The following is a 17158-nucleotide window of genomic DNA, read 5'->3' as shown; positions in this document are numbered from 1 at the left end:
CAGGGAGGGCAAAGTGGAATTTTTGATCCCACAGTCGGAAAATTCAGCCTATACAATGAAACATCTGGTAACGGACAGAGGTTGATCGACTTCGATGGCGCTCGAAACATGGTAGTCTGCAGCACCGAATTATTGCAATAGTGGCAGAAGATTCTAGGCAAAAGAAACACAAAGAAATGCTTAGTCACTCCTCACTCCGCGGAAAGGCGATTGGAAGAGTTGATTGGCCGCAGTCAAGTGGTTATGTAAAATATTTAAAAAAATTTCCAATTGTTACATCGTCAGGCTGGCGTTCGTAGGTTTTAATAAGAAAGAGGTGACTTTTACTAGCTATTTTTTCGTTAATTTATACAACAAAATTTTGTTTTGTGACCTTTTGCTGTGTATAATATTTCTTTCTACAACATTTCCGCTGAGGTTCCGAAAAGAATGATTAACTGTATACCAGTTGCACTTTATTTCAGCTGCAAGTATTTTCAAGATTTTCAAGGAATTGTTGCTGAATTGCCTACATCCAACTTGCAATAAAATCAACTGTAGAAGAAAATGTTATGATGCCCTCATTGCTTCAACAATTTTTAATAAAGAAAAGACATATTAAAGCGGCCTCCAAAAATCCAGCTACACTTACAAATTAAGTGGGCCTCACGGCTGCATTGTATGCACAATAAAATTGACAGAGCATAAGCAAACAGCAGTACACAGCATTCCATAGCAATTCACATATTTTCCTGATTGACGCACACACTTGCGTTTATGAAATATGAGCGACCTTCTGCAAAAAAACATTTCATTATTAAAAATCTGTGTGAAAGATATGAAAAATATCTCAGGAAGCAGCGAAAAAGTGAAAGTTAAACCTGAACATATAAACTACAAAGGAACAGCGACATTGAAGTAAAGCACACAAAAAACAAAAACAAATAAAAAATAACGCAAAATAAGCTCACAGGTAAATGAAGTAGGAAAATAGCGCGCGAAAATTGAAGGAAACGGAAAGAAAGTAAGCATTGGTGTCGGCGCTGGCAAATATGGCGTAAAGGACAATGAGCGATGAACATGCGAGGCCTGCTGAAGGTTAGCATGAAAATAAAGTCGTGGTGCTGCTGCTGCTGCTGCTGCTGCTGATGATGATGATGATGAGGACGATAATAATGAGATAGAGTATGTCGAGCAAATCGCAGTCAGATGAAAGCTGTGTATGTTGAATGAGGCTGAAGAGGAAATGGCCAACGCGCAGACACTGAATTGCATTTATTTACCTTATGTGGTGGACATGCCCAAATATGAAAAAGCAATCCACAATGCAAATATGGACACACAGTGGGCAGTAAGAAAATCCGGAAATCATATGAATGCAATTTTTCAGATGATAGTTTTTGTTATGAGAATAGGGAGTAGTCTGAATCTGCAGAAGAATCTTTGACTATCCTGGCAAATAATCACTTTCCGGAAAATTCTATTACCCCACGTGATATTGTCGACAGGAGTCGACATGTAGGGCGGTCGATGTTTGCCTGGAATCTATCCTTTCAGTTGACAGAATCATGTGAGCAATAAATAGTTTTTCGCCTCTTAATTCTCCTGCTTCTGACGATATTTTGACTGTGATACTTCAGAAAACAAGTACCTCGGTGGTGCCTGTTCTGCAAGAAATCTACTTGGCGTGTATCGCTCTTAGTCACGTCGCCGCCAACTGGAAGAAAACGAGGGTTGTTTTCATGCCCAAGGTATGGAGGGGTCACGACTCAGCCAAGGACTTTAGGCCTATAAGTCGAACCTCATTTATCCTAAAGGTGTTTGAAAGATTAATTGATTATTATATCCAAGAGCACATCCAATCCAAATTATCTCCAGTGCAACATTCTTACCTGAAAAGGAAATCCACGGAATCAAACTTACACGAGGTCGTAGGGACTGTAGAAAAATCTTTGGAAGGCAAACAATTCACTTCACCTTTAGATATCGAAGGTGCTTTTAATAACATCCGGATGGAGTCAATTGTTACTGCGTTAGATAGACTAGAGATGGGTAGACCTATCTGTCTCTGGATCTCGTCCCTACTTGGCTGCAGGGAAGTTAATGCGGTCGCAAAAGGGGTTAAAGTCACAGGGGGACGCCGCAGGGTGGTGTCCTTTCGGCCCTACTTTGGCTAGTTACTATTGTCGAAGTTCTGATAATGCTAAATAAGTGTGGGGTTAAGGTAATAGCATACGCCGATGATTTGGTCCTAATAGAATCGGGACCGTTTCCCTCAGTCATGGCTGAGCTGTCACTTGTGGCCTCTGAGTCAACTCTGTCAAAACTGAGCTGGGGCTATTTACCAGAAATTGTAAACTTCCATCCTTTCGACTTCCCAAATTAAACAACCACGTTCTCCCGCTCTCATGGAAAGTTGGGTAAGAGTGATACTTGACTCCAAACTCCATGAACTGAATGTCATTTTGCACTTACTTCCATCGACTTTTACGTTATTTCCATCGCAGCTCAAAGTGCAATCAAGTTAAAGGAGGTTGGCCTCTGGAGGCAATCTCCCAAGGGACGTGGTAGTATTTTCGGACAGTTAACACCTTATTTCTCCAAACTTCTAAAAGATCTTTCTATCCGCAATCTAGAGTTTAAGGGTCGCGCTAGGGCAATCTTTCCAAATAGGCAGGATTTCATCGAGGGGAAACCTGCACCGAAGCTCGCACCTCTGTCTTCACTGAGGGTTCCAAAATGAAATCGTGTTTTTCAAGCAGAAGTCTTTGCGATCCTGCCGTCATGTAAAGTGCTTAGGGAATGTGGGAGGGAGGATCTCACGACGCTATGGTGCAGATCGTAACTTGTAAACTTCTGTAAGGAGGAGATCAAATATCTTGGGTGTGCAGGTAACATTTCTCTGATCTGGGTTCCAGGACATAGCAACATAGAGGAAAATGAAATTGCTGATGAGCATGGCAGGAAGGGGACTGAATTGGCCTCAGAGACCTTCAATCGGGCATCGGCATCCGCCTGACAGTTGTTGAATGGGAACTGCACAAATTATTTCTCAGGAAAGCGCAGAAAAGATGGAGCTCCATTTCTTCGAGTGCTGTTTCGAAACCCCTTTGGCCCCAGTACAATATATGAAGGACTCTGAAAGTCCTTTGGACTCCTTATCATTCAATTTCCAAACTCGTAGCTATGTTTACCGGTCACTGGACGATTGGCACTCACGTAAAAAAATCTAGGTTTACTATTTAACCCCCTTGCAGAAGCTATGGGAACCTTTCAGAGAAGAAGACTGTTGAGCACTTTCGCTGGAAATGTTCGGGTTTGGCAGCTAGACTATTAAGGTCGCTGGGTGCTGCTTTCTTCAACAGCCTGGGGCAGAGCGCGAACCAAGATCCGATCAATCTTCTCCATTACATCAAGAGCTAAGGTTGGCTGTAGATACCTGCTGTAGGAAGTCTCATAATTGTATCAAAACGGCGCTTTTACTTGGGAAATGCCAGTGAGGTACTTCAACCATTTCACCTACCTACCTACGCTTTACCCTTCCAATATATGTATGCACTAGTGTTCGACCAACAGTTCAAATTCAAGCAGTTTTATCTTTATTTTTATATTTATTTTTATCATTATTTTTACTCTTTTCCTTAGCTGCATATTTACCGTCAGCTTTGTCCTTTTATTAATCAAATCACTTTCAGCATAACGTCACATACTTGTCAAATGATCTGAAACCTTTCTTCTATTGAAGAAGCAAGTAACCAACTTCGGTATAACCAGCAACTTGCCTACCAAACAGACTATGGGAAGATTTTCCAAATATGCTTTGAGGAATTTCATGGTAGTCCACCTCATTGCTGCTTGAGCTTCAATTCGAGTAAAGATATTGAATTTTCACAGATTCATTGAGAATGTTTTTTGCCTGGTTATGTTTGGAGCAGATAATTGCAATAATTTGCTAGCAATACTACAAGGTGCGTATTATACTGCAACTGCATAAAAAAGTAATCACGCATTTAGCGCGAAGCCGGTTCTTTCGAAAGCAGTGCTTCTCGCTGCAGCAGAGCCTAGGTGCTTACATAGAATAAGTTGCTCCAGAAATTTCTATATTCAATGTTGTTGTTGTTGTAGCAGCATAAACATTCCCCATATTTACATACGGGGAATGCTGCTGGAGTGACAGTCCTTGGCCGGATATAAATTCGGGTCGTTTCGGTAACGTAGAACCGACTGTCGTGGAAACGTTTTTTTTTCTATATTCAATCGTTTTTTCCACTTTTTCGAAATGTGATCAGGTACATATTTTCAAAACTAATTAAGCTATAAAAAAATGTATCAAAATATCAAAAAGTTCAGGTAGTTGAAATATATCTTTCATTGTGATTTGGAGTCATTGCGGCTCTAAAATGGATGTTGCGCTTGGTAATCATTTAAATGCAGGCTTATTAACCACACGGATATTTATAGCCACCGCTGTAAATAAGAATGAATTTATTTGCAGTGGATACGAGCAAAAATAAATCACTTTCCCCTGCAATTCGTGGCAATTCTTGCAGCAGTTGAATGCTTACGCTGTTGACACAATTTTTGCCGACATGGGCGCCGCACAGTGGGAAATTCGCTGGAAAAACAGTGTTTTAAATGTTCGGTTATTATATTTGAATGGTTGAGCCTTATTATGTAATATTTGAATAAGAAAAATGTATTAGTAGTTTGCACGTAATTGACAATATTTTACGAAATAAAAGCAATAGGAACATTTTATTCAATTAAAAAATTTTATTCAGATAAAATGAAACAGAATTATTATGTCCACTTGAGCAATGTGTTTTCTTTATTGCTTTCCTTTTTCCTTTATCTTTTTGCTGCTGCTTGTGAAAATACAGGATGCACTAGACGAAATAGAGGAAACCGCACTGATCAATCGATTTAATATTTTAATAAATATAAGCAAACAAAAATTTTACTTAATATTGTACTTATCGCCTTGGACACTTTTGATGAATAAAAACTGTGTTCCCTCGGGTTTCCTCTGCTTTCTAGCTATAGAAAAATGAAAGTCCGGAAATTCCCGGGCTTCGCTAAAAAGCCTTTGTTGGGTATTTTAACGTAAGTTTGATTTAAGTGACGAAAAGTCGCTTGAAAGTAGAAGTAGAAAGTAGTAGAAGGTATAAAAAAATGCATACTTTGAGTGTTATGCCAATAGTTTTTTTGTTTCGGAATGTGTGGACATAGAGAGATGGTGTAGATGGTTTTCAAAATGAGTGCATTTTCAGTTTCTTACCAAGGATTTAGTAAGAAGCTTAAGGAGTCCCGCTGGTCTAGAGCTCGAAAATTTAGGGTAGTTTCAGGAATTTTTTTTACAATGAAAAAATGAAAAACGACATTTAAATTTTTTAGGCATTTTATTTAACTGCTTTTACATTTAAAAATTAAAAAAAAAAATTTTTTTTCAAAACTGTTGTTTCTAAATGAAAAAAAAATTTTAAGAATGAAAAAATATGTCTTAATTTTTTTTATTTTAATAATTTTAATTTAGGCTTATTATTTCACTTCTTTTACATACAAAAATTACAAAAAAAAATTTTTTTCAAAACTGAATAAAAAAAAATTTTCTAATATCAATGAAAAAAAAATTTTTTCTAAATGAAAATAATTTTTTTTTCTCAATGAAAAAAACAAAAATTTTAAGAATTAAAAAAAATTGTTTTAATATTTTTTATTTTAATAATTTTAATTTAGGCTTTTTATTTCACTTCTTTCACATAGAAAAATTACAATTTTGTTTTTCAAAACTGAAAAAAATGTAATATTTGATTTTGCAAAATTGAAAAAAAAAATTCTTTATTTTTTTATTTTAATAATTTTAATTTAGGCTTTTTATTTCACTTCTTTTACATACAAAAAAGAAAACTTTTTTTTTTCAAAACTGGAAAAATGTAATATTGGGTTTTTTTCAAAACTTAAAAAAAAATGTTTTTTTCATTTTAAATAAAAAAATTAAAAAAAAAAATTTTTTCAAAAATGAAATTCAAACGTTTTTTCAAAAATGAAAAAAAAAGGAAAAACAAACATTGAAACAATTTTTTTTTAATTCAAAAACTTCAAAACTTTTTTTTTAATTTTAATAATTTTATAAATGACGCTGAAGTTAACCCTCCCGAAAAATTGGACCTGGACGGTGTAGTCCATTTTGGCTCTTCTGTTTATCTGAAACACAAAAACCAAAAAAATTATTAATGAGCATGACTGTAGCTATGTATGTCTCGTACTAGAATAAAAAAAAAGAAGTTTTTACAGAATAACGCAGTTTTGAATTTGAAAATTCAAAAAAAAAAATTGGGATTTTTTTCAGTTTTTTAATCAAAAAAATACGGAATAATTGAAATAATAATATGATTCTACTCCGGGTGATAGCCTTTGATGTTGTGAACAACATATTAAAATCTCAGACGATTCGGTTGAATAGTTTTTTTTTGACAAGAGATTTCGAGATAAATGAGATTAAAATTTTGAGAGAGGCCGCTTGACGAATCTGACTCTACCTGCTAAAACGGCTGTAGAACTAAAAATACTGGGAATATCCTTCCAAGAATTTCAAAGTATATTCTTAAAAGCCAATACTTTCAAAATATCAAAAAAAAAAACAAAAATCGATTTTTTTTTAATTCTTGAACTTCAAATTCGCTTCATTGCATTCCAAAAACGTAAAACATGCGTTTCGAGATAAATGAGTATAAAGTTTCAGGTCCAGGAGCGCTCGGACCGCTCTCTACCTAGTTAATGGGCTGTAGAAGCTATAATATTGGAAGTTGCAGCATGAAAATTTCACAGTATATTCTTACGATACTAAACTTTTAAAATATCGAAAAAACCAAAATCGATTTTTTGAAATTTTTTAAATTTTTTAGGGAAACTGTACCTGTATAATTCTACCAAAACAGATACTACGTCCTTCAATAAGTTTATCCGATACGAAAAATACAATTTTATGCTTTGAAATACACTTTAGTATTCAGTATAGTATCCCTGCACATCTATACACTTATGCGAACGAGATCCAATTTATGAATTCCATCCCTGAAGTGAGAATCTGGAAGGGCTACAAAATACGCTTCCACAGCTGTTATGACCCGATCATTTGGTGAGAAACGCTTACCACGCATGCATTTTTTTAGGTCTAGAAACAGATGGTAGTCGCTAGAGGCCACAAGAAAATCGAACTTTAATTCATGGATTTTAGCCATTGTCAAAATGCTCTTTTAAATCGGTGCATTATCCTGATGGAATATAGTCTCTTCTTTTCTTTCGCAAACTGGGACTTTTTTCTACGCACTTTTTTTTGCTTTAGTTGGTTCAAAAGATTACAATAATATTTAGAATTTATTTTTTTACGAGTTTGTAAGTAATCCACAAACAAAATTCCTTTCACATCTCAAAAAAATGACATTAAATTAAAAAAAAAATTAACATCTGCTTGGTCGAATTCTGGACACGAACTCGTTTGAGAGCTGAAGAACTAGGTTCACACCGCACTTGAGCCTATCGTTTTGATTTAGGATCATGCTGATAGACCCAAGTCTCATACAATGTGATGAATCGACGCTCAAAATCCATTTTATCCTTTCGAAAACGCTCTAAATGTTGCTGAGAAAGTCGCATTTTAATGAGTTTTTTTCCATTGCTAGCGACTGAGGTACCCTTTGTACACACAGCTTTCTGAAGCGCAATACTTCAGTTAAAATTTCACTTAAACTACCCAATGAGGGTAGCTATTCTTTCGGATAGCCAAGCTGCAATCCAGGCAGTGGGTTCGGCTACAACAACCTCTAAAGTGGTGGAACAAAGTAGGAATAGCCGCCCCACCTTGAGTATGGACCATAAAGTTATCTTAATCTAGGTCCCGGGACATCGGAACATTCAAGGTAACGAAAAAGCAGATGAACTGACAAGACAAGGATCTACCATGAATAACGTTCTTGTATTCACACTATTAGATGCAGTCAAGAATTTCCCAAAAATACTTCCAAATCGCGGATTGTAGATGGATGCTGATGTAGATACTGGTTTTTGGCCGTGGTTAACGTGGAACGTCTTCAAGGCTTGAAAAACCACATTTAAATTCAGCAATTCATCTTTTTACTGTACTAATTGATGGCAAAAAGTCCCTATACATTTTCAACATTCCTTCATAAAATTCCTTTGCTTTTAAACCTTCCAAAAACTAAAATTTACTCACTGCACGATACTTGAGTGTGCCAACACAACAAAAAAACATGTAGGCTGGTAACAACGCCCTCTCTTATCGAACCGCAAAACTTATTGAACAACCTAGTATTCTTATATAATGTCCATAAGACGCCAACTCAAGGAAAATGCATTGGAATTAGATGCCATTGGCAAGAAGATTATAAGTGAATGCAAAAAATATGAATTACTATTTTATTCATATTTTTTCTTTCACTAAAAATAATTTATAGAATGCAGTTTGTTTTGTGTTTAAACGTCTTACTATAAAAACAAAGAGGGTACTCATAGAGGCTGACATTTTCAGTTTTTATTTCCTACTTTAAAGCAATCAAAACCACAATTTTAGCGTACCCAGCACCTTTTTCAAAACTTCACGACGTATCTATGGGGACATCGGAAATCAAGCCAACCAAAAAATCGAATTCACACGATTTTTGCTTTCCATTTCTTGGAATATCAATTCATTTGTGTTTTAAAAACATAGTAGTCTGTGAGAAGCTGTTGTCTGACTTCGCTCATTTTTGACACCGTCGTTAAGATATCTTCCTTTTTATGCTTAAATTAAAATGTGTATTTCAAAATCTTTTCTATAGATCTAAGTGATGTACCTCTCGGGGTGACCAATATCAACCATTTTTGGAATTTTTATTAACCAGCTTACTGAACTGAATTGCATACAAAATGTGATCAACTTATTTTTTACCAAAAATTGTATGAGACCCTATCACTGTGCGCCAATTTGGCTGCGGAGCCTGTTGCAATGATTACTGTTACTATTGTAAAAATTCACTTGCTGCCACATGCGTCCCCAGTTGAGTGAAATTTATGCAGCCACATGCTGGCTTCCTGTTTCTTGGTGCATTTTATGCATATTTACTTTCCGCTTTCGTTATTTATTTTTATTGTTTGTACACTTCTCATACATTGTGCGTGCGCATTTTGCCTTTTGCCATGTTTTTACGCTTCACGCAATTTTTCTCCTTGTTACATATCGTTTAACAAATTGTAGGCCTCAACTTTTCCACTTAATTTCTGTTAATTTTTATAGTGTAAAATTGCATTTCGAGTTCGTCGTGGCGTATGATTAACATTGCAGGCGACGCCGGTTGACAGCTATTTATGTGAATTATTTATTTGCGTTTCACTGATTTCTTGGCTAATTTTCGCATTGAAATCAAGGTTTGCAAGAGAGGTTGGTAGTAAATTTTGGGTATCAACTTTTTGATATGTAATAATAATTCAGGCAATTCCCAAGCTACGGAAAGTGCAGAGTGGATACAATTTTTTTTTGTTGTATTTGTTTTTGTTACTAACTTGAATTCATCAAATAATCAAGGGGTCATTGCGCTATGCACGTGCTAACGCTTTTATGTGGAGAACGCGTGGAAAAGTAAATAAAGAAAAAAAAACGAAAAACACTTCTCGCAGTAGTAAATTACTTTATTGAGTTTGCCTTATTGAGTTACATCTTCCAACAGCTACACTTATGAAATTACGCGTAGCTTTATTCAGCTAGCTGCCACAAGTGATTAAATTGTTTCCGCTGTTATTGCAGCAGCTGTTGCTACAACCCGACTATAATCAAATCAATAAACTGGGGGATACGAAACATATTTTTTTGGTCATTTGCTACAGTGAATTTACTATCTTCCAATAATTTGTATTTCATCACTTAAAAACACGAAATAAAAAATTTTGACTTCACAGCTAAGCAGTTGCTAGTGCGGCAATAACTTTGTGTTGCATGTAAGAGAGAAAAGGGTTGCGAAAAATCATTAGTAGGAGGTATTTGCATATGGTGGTCGACGTAGCCGAATGGATTGGTGCGTGACTACCATTCGGAATTCAGAGACAACGTAGGTTCGAATCTCGCTGAAAGACCAAATTAGAGAAATTTTTTTTTCATATGGCGGTCGCCCCTCGGCAGGCAAAGGCAAAACTCCGAGTGTATTTCAGCCATGAAAAAGCTCCTCATAAAAAAATATCTGCGTGCGGAGTCGGCTTGAAACCGTAGGTCCCTCCATTTTGTGGAACAACATCAAGCGCACGCCACAAATAGGAGGAAGAGCTCGGCCAAACACCCAAAAAGGGTACATGAACATACAAACAAATTTATGTATGCATTGCAAATAAAGGGGCAACATGCGAGGCGAGCGTGAAGGCGAATATGCAAAACGCCGAGAAAAATGTATGCAGCGAAGTGAAGCAAAAACAGCAATACTACAGTTAAAGGACTGCTGAAGCAAAGGAGAGCAAAATAAAAAATTAAAAAAAATCAATAAATTCAATCTTTAATGGAAAATTTCGATTGCTTCATCCAAAATACGTTCCCAAGTATAAATAATGGCTAAGGAAAAAATAATTGCTGAAACCTGAAGTCAAAAAAAAACTGGTATGGATACTAAATTTGTTTAAGTTCATTCAAAGAGTTGTCAACCTTCAAAAACAAGCCTTCCAAAAAAAGATTCATGTTCAGTATGAATATCGTTATCGTGTGAGCTACGATCTTTCAAAATAAAAAATTAAAAAAAATTACGGACATTCACTTTGAAGGTCCGAAAAAAATTCTAAAAAATCTGTTTTCCAAATTATCGTTGTTCATATAAAAACGACAATGGTACTAAACAAGAACCTTTTAGTCTTTTTGATTTCAGATAACTGTGAGTTCCGAAAACCGTGTCACCAGCGACATATTTTTTTGAAATACTATTTTTTGAAGGCCGACTACTTTTTGAATGAACCACGTATGTCCAAAAGTAAAATTTTATTTTTTAATAATGCATCAAAAAATTAAATACTAAAAATAAAAATAATAAATCTTCGTTCGTTTCAGTTTTACACGCTTTTAAAGAAATACCCAAAAAAACCATTTCAAATGAGACGATGGCCCTAAGGATATATACACCACACCAAAATTGTGCACACCAATATTTTGTACAATTTTGACTATTTTTGTAACTTTTTTTTTGAATTTTAATTATTCCTTTTCAAATAAAATATTTTTTTAACAAAATATATTGTAGTTCGCAGTCCAACAAAAAAATAAAAAAATCCACAAACTTGCGCCAAAAATGCTCTAAACGAAAAACTGTTTTTAGAAGGAATAGCAATAGAACTAAATAAAAAAACTTTATACATTGTTTATTAGTAGTTAAAATTTATAAAAAAATGTATTTTAATTTTTCTTTACAAAAATTAGTATATAAAAAATCACGTGACCCAAAGTACAATGGAAAAAAAAATTCCTCCACGGCCTGCATTATTTCTACTTGAAATGTTGATGGATCTGTAAACAAATTCTTGTCAAATAAAGTTGTAGTTATAGTCTGTCGATCCAAATTTTTGAATCTCGAAAAATTTTGCAATTAACGGTATTTTATAAAAAAGTATGCGTTTTACGTCATAAATGTCATACTTTAATTATGTTTATAAAATTTTTGAATTTCAACAGAATAGAAGTATTAACGCCTTGGCAATAATAGATTAAAAAAAATGTTTATAGATATTTAAATACAAAATGATTTCATCTCTATTCAAAAGACAATAAAAAATATAAAAAATTGGTATCATCCAAACTACGTAACGACACAATAACTATCAGAATGTAGCTTAAGGGGTTACTGGTAGTCAAAATTTTCAAAAAATTTAATTTTTTTTCTTGCATTTGTTTAAGGTATAATATCTTAAAAATATTGTGTGAAAATTTGAAGTGAGTCCGACAAATATATTACTTTTCGAGTTATTCAACAATTAACAAAGGCGCTCGGACGCGCCGGAGCGTTCGAAACAAAGTAGCTAAATTTTAAATGTGTTTTTCTCAAAACTATGTTTTTTGAACTGGTGATACCTGTTACTTAAAAATCGCTTGGTAGATTTCAATGAAATTTATACTGCTTTATTTAAACAATTAATTGTCGATTTTTTTCTCGAAAATCTTAAAAATATTTCCTGAAGCCGTCATATTGTTAGTCTTGAAAAAAAGAAAGCTTCAATCAGGCACAAGATTACCTATTAATAAAATTAATTTCTCTTATCCGATTGATTTGAGTTGAATCTCCAAAGACTTGTGATGATCACCGCAAGGGACTTCTGCTGAAACGGGCTCCACACAAACAGCGATAACTTTTACAATTATTAATTTTTTTTTTTATTTTAATTTAATTTTTTTAATTACAATTTTTTTTTTTTTAATTTTGCTAAAGTCAAGTCGAAACATGATGTATTTTTGTAAAATAAAGAAACTGACTAGCAAAAAGAAATGATTGAAAATCATGATTTTTTCGAGCGTGTGACTACCCCTAACCCCTTAAAAAAGCTAACAAAAAATCGTTAAACTCCGGAAATTAAGCAATACGCCAGCTGTCAATAATGTTCTGCTATTTATTTTATGCAGAAGTGTGCCTTGCACGGTTGGAAATGTTTAACTTTTTTTTTGAACCACTGGGGCATATTTCACGTGAATTCTTAAGCTTTTTTCCACAAGCAGAGCTAAAGTTTTTACTTACACCTTCGTTTTTTGTAGGTAGGTAGGTATAGTGGTTGTCAATTGACACACCTAGGCCTTTTTTTTGTTTTTTTTTTTTGTTTTTTACGAGGAGGAAGCATCGAAAGCCTAACCCCGTCAGTGTGGGACTTTAACCCGAACTAAACCTCCTACCGTCAAAGTACCGATCCCCCCGGTACAACCGTTAAGTATTCGTCGGGAGGCGGTTTGAGCACTAAGCTCAATGTCCGTTGTTGTCCTGATGCAATACGTCGAAAGTAGCAACTGCTTGTTACCACCCACTGTTTAGGTCATCTGATGAGAGAGCCACCCCTGTCATAGCAGTACTCCCCCACCCACCATGTCTCTGTCCATACCACAGAAACGTAAGTTTCTATGTCTGGTATCGTCAGTTTACCTGCATCCAAATAATTTTATCTAGCAAGTGGTCCTACAGCACAACCATAAGTTACTAAATCTACTACTACAGGAGAAGTTACTACATCTACTACTACGGGAAAAGGTACTACGTCTACTACTATGGAATTCCAGCTATTGCTATGCTTTCGCTTTTTCGCTTTCTCTCCATTTGTCTCAAATCATTGAGTACGAACGCTGACAAATTTTTGATACCATCCCATACTTCCTTAGATTGTAGCATATGTGGAACAACATTGTCCGGTGTTATTCCTTGTGCTACTTGGTTTTCCAGCAACTCTCGTTCTTTTCTATATCTCTGGCAGTGAAAGAAAATATGCTCCGCATTTTCATTAGCCTTGGCACAAAATGAGCATATAACTCCATCATCATGACCATATTTATGGAGGTACTCTCTAAAACAACCATGTCCTGTCAGGAATTGCGTCATATAAAAGTCGACATTACCGTGTTTTCTATCAACCCATGCCTGCACATCACTAATGAGTCGGTGTGTCCATCTCCCTTTGGTTGTTATATCCCAGCGCCTTTGCCATTTAGATAGACTCTCGTATCTGATTTCTTTGCGCTCCTCAGCTATTAACGGCCTGCCAAGGCTTCGGCTCTTGTCATATATTCTCTTACTTTCCAGAGCCATTATATCTGGGGGCATTATGCCAGAGATTACCCCAATAGCTTCATGGGATACAGTGCGAAAAGCGCTTGCGACTCTAATAGCGCTCAGTCGAAACAGAGATTTTGTACTTTTGCCGTATGTCTCGTATTTTAGCGCTTGTCCCCATACCGGTGCAGCATACATCACAATGGATTGGGTAACTTTTGCCAGTAGTAGCCTTCTGTTCTGCCTTGGCCCGCCTATGTTAGCCATTATTCGAGATAGCGCCGTGTTTACCCGTGCTGCTTTCTCACAAGCTTTTTCAATGTGCACTTTGAAGTTTAGGCGTGCATCAATCGTGACTCCCAAGTATTTCAGGTACGGTTGGGTGCTGATGTTATGCCCGTCTATGCTTAGTGTGATGTTCTCAATTTTTTTCCTGCTTGTAATCAAAACTGCTTCAGTTTTTTGGCCCGCAAGCTGTAGGTTTGACGATGAAAGCCAGTTTTTTAGTTTGTGAACTGTCGCACTGCATATAGTCTTGATTTGATGAAGTTCCTTTGCAACTATTGCCAACGCAATATCATCCGCGTATCCGATTAATTGGGCTGCTTTTGGTATGGGGATGCGGAGGATTCCATCGTAGAGCACATTCCACAACAGAGGGCCCAGCACAGAGCCTTGCGGTACTCCCCCAGTTACTCTATATTGCTTAACTCCTTCGTCTGTGTCATAGAGTAGTATTCTATCTGACAGGTAGCTTCTTATCAAACGCAATAGATATGGTGGCGTGTCCAGGTTCCCTAAAGCTTGCATAATGTGGGACCAGCATGCAGAGTTAAATACATTTTTTACGTCCAATGTAATGACGGCGCAATACTCCTTGGTACCATGCATCCATCTTGTTCCTTCAATGGCATTTTCCGCTATTGATGTAAGTTTTTTTATTGCATCAATTGTCGAGCGCCCCCTGCGGAAACCATATTGGTTGTCGGACAAGCCTTCTTTTTCAGTAACGTGCTGCTCCAAACGATCAGCAATAAGCCGTTCTAATCAATCATACATAGGGGTCGATACGAGCTTGGTTGACCCGGCATCTTATTAGGTTTCGGCAAGAGGACAAGTCGTTGCTGTTTCCAGATTTTTGGGAAGACACCATCTCGAAAGCACTTTTGATATGTCTCCGTGAAGGGTTTTGCATCTTCTTTCAGTGCGAGTTTAAGAGCTCCGTTTGGTATTCCGTCTAATCCTGGAGCTTTAGTGTTTCCAAAACGACTCAAGGCTTCTTTTACCTCTGTTTCCGTAACAGTAGGTATATCTGTAGTAAAAGATGCGTCTGCTGTTAGTCGGTATTCTTGCTCACCAAGGCCTGCTGTAGGCCCATTGTGATACCAGCAGGGCTGTCTCCTCTCCTCACTCTACATTGTCCTCATTGAACCAACCTGTGGCTTTAATATATCTAACAAGACTTGTTATTTTTATATTGGCTACTTCTGCCAAGTTATTCAGGGAACTTTTTCCTAAAATATTGAACCTTCTTCTATCCAGAGCCATGCACCCGCATAGAAAATGTTCTGTAGTCTCTTTTTCTTTGTCACAGCTTCTGCAATAGTCGTTATAGGGCGCTCCCAGTCTACTGGCATGCCTGCCAGTCAGACTATGCCCTGTTAGGACCCCGAGAAGATCTCTCATGTTTTTCCTGTTCAGTTTCAACAGTCGGTTTGTGCTGCCCATGTTCCATTCCGGCCACGTCTTCTACTAGTTGCACAGGTCAGGGACTGAGACCATAGCCTGTTGGCAGCACTGATAGTGTGTTTATCTATAAGCATTTTACAAGTTGCTAAAGGTATAGGCATGTCCGCTTTGTCTGGTTGGATTGGTAATGTGGTACCCAATCTCGCTAGTTCATCTGCTTTGCAATTGCCTTCTATGCCTCTATGACCCGGCACCCAGAGCAGGTGTATTACAAAGTACTGTGATAGTTCTGTCAGAACATCGATACATTCTTTTACTGTCTTCGAGTTAATATTGGGCGATTTTAAAGCTTTCAGGGCCTTCCCTGATACCCAATATTTCAGCTCGAAATACACTGCAGTGATCCGGTAACCGGGATGAGATGTTCGCATTCAATCCTTCAGAATGAAGGCCTCCGCCGACTTGATCATTTAGCTTAGAACCATCAGTATACATAGATACTAATTCCGCTTCTATTGTCCATTACCCCATTGTCCCAATATTCTCTCGTTGGGTAAGTTGTGGTAAAGGATGTGTTTAAATGCAACTCTACTAAGTTACAAAAGTCTCACGTTTGATGTAGCAATTCATCTAAAAAGACCAGAATTATGAGCCAACAACTCTTGGTTTTTGCATCATGATAATGCACCGTCTCACACTGCACTCGTTCTTCGTGACCATTTCGCCAAAAATTCCACGCATATCGTTCCGCAACCACCGTATTCGCCTGATTTGGCTCCGTGTGAGTTCTAGCTATTCCCAAAACTCAAGAGGCCACTCCGGGGATCGCGTTTCGAGTCAATTGAGGAGAAGCTGAATCGAAGAAGGTGCTGATGGCCATTACCGGAAATGGACTATTTGGCATGTTTCGGGGATTGGAAAAATCGTTGGCATAGGTGTATTTTATCGAGAGGGGATTATTTTGAAGGGGATGAAATTGATTTACAAGAATAAATAAAGATTTTTCATTTTACAACCAAATTCACCTTACTTTTTGCCCACAGGTAAAAAAAGAAAATATTAATCCTGGCAATCCTAATAAGGATAATGGAAAACTTTTATCAAATTATTGCATTGTCATCGGTCCTTGATAGGTGTGCAAAATTTCAAGTCGATCAGATTTTTAGAAGCCAGTGAAAATTAAGCTCAAAGATTCCGTTACATGCATACATACATACATACATACAACCCGACCTAATAAAAGTGTGTTAAAAACACAACTGCACTCTAAAAAGTAAACATCAACAATCCAAAAAAGCGAGCAAAACGCTTTGAAACTGTTTTCTCGCACTCATCGGCTTTGCTCTCTGCTCTTGTCGGCGCTCACTGTGTTATACACAAGCTTATTTGTATTGACTTGTATGTAACCAGTTTTATCGCACTGACAATCTTTATCGCACTGACAATCTCGGCTCGGCTTTCAACGTTCACTCTGGCCACACCCTTACTGTTTTATTTTTCTGTGTTTAACATTTCATAATTTATGTTTCAACCCTAACTCTGAAAACCTTAATGCTACCTTGGATTACCTTCAAGCCGTTTGCAATAGATATTGTAGCTTTTTCCTGTGAACCCCATCAGGGTTCCTGAATTAAGGCGATGTCCACGTCCTACTCCGCCAGAAGAACGTTTAGGTTGTCCGTTGCAGTCTGTGAATGCTGCAGATTAGTTTGGGCAACCCATGT

Source organism: Anastrepha obliqua, chromosome 3 (genome assembly GCF_027943255.1).
Source record: "Anastrepha obliqua isolate idAnaObli1 chromosome 3, idAnaObli1_1.0, whole genome shotgun sequence".
NCBI classification, from domain to species: domain Eukaryota; kingdom Metazoa; phylum Arthropoda; class Insecta; order Diptera; family Tephritidae; genus Anastrepha; species Anastrepha obliqua.
The sequence above is the reverse complement of the archived record's forward strand: the minus strand, read 5'-3'. Positions refer to the sequence as shown.